This window comes from Polypterus senegalus, chromosome 13, assembly GCF_016835505.1.
Source record: "Polypterus senegalus isolate Bchr_013 chromosome 13, ASM1683550v1, whole genome shotgun sequence".
In the NCBI taxonomy this organism is placed as follows: domain Eukaryota; kingdom Metazoa; phylum Chordata; class Cladistia; order Polypteriformes; family Polypteridae; genus Polypterus; species Polypterus senegalus.
This window is the reverse complement of record NC_053166.1, coordinates 162,814,550-162,815,072: the sequence shown is the minus strand read 5'-3', so window position 1 is coordinate 162,815,072 and position 523 is coordinate 162,814,550.

Sequence of the window (523 nt, the reverse complement as noted above, 5' to 3'; positions counted from 1 at the left end):
TTTTTCTGTCTGTTTTTTTAGCAGAGCCCTCTGGGTCACGTAGGAGTTATGGAGACCACAGAGCGGCAAGACGAGCTCTCAGAAGATCACCTTTACCAAAATCATAAATGATGCCAACCAGGGCGGGTAAATGGCCAGGACAGGCAGAGGTGCCATGGTGCTGCCTCACGATAATATTACAGTCAAGTGCCCACGTCAAGCCGACCAGGAGGATTTGGTCCGAGTCCTGGCAAACAGACGACCCCCGCCCCTTTTCCATTCCCACTGGTCTTACCTGAGGGGTCGGAGGCTCCACTTTCCGTTTCTTCTTTTGGTTTTGCTTGTTAGTCCGAGGGTACACAATTAACGTGTCAAACCACCTAAAGGACACAGAAACCAGAAATGAGGCGCAGGGTCACAGCAGCACGCTCACAGTTATGGTGCCCTCTCTCTAGTGACACGCTTGGCACAGCCATGCCATTTCACTGCTCTTCCATCTTTCCCATCCTTCTCACAACGTTGCTAGACTTTTCTAAGGTTTACT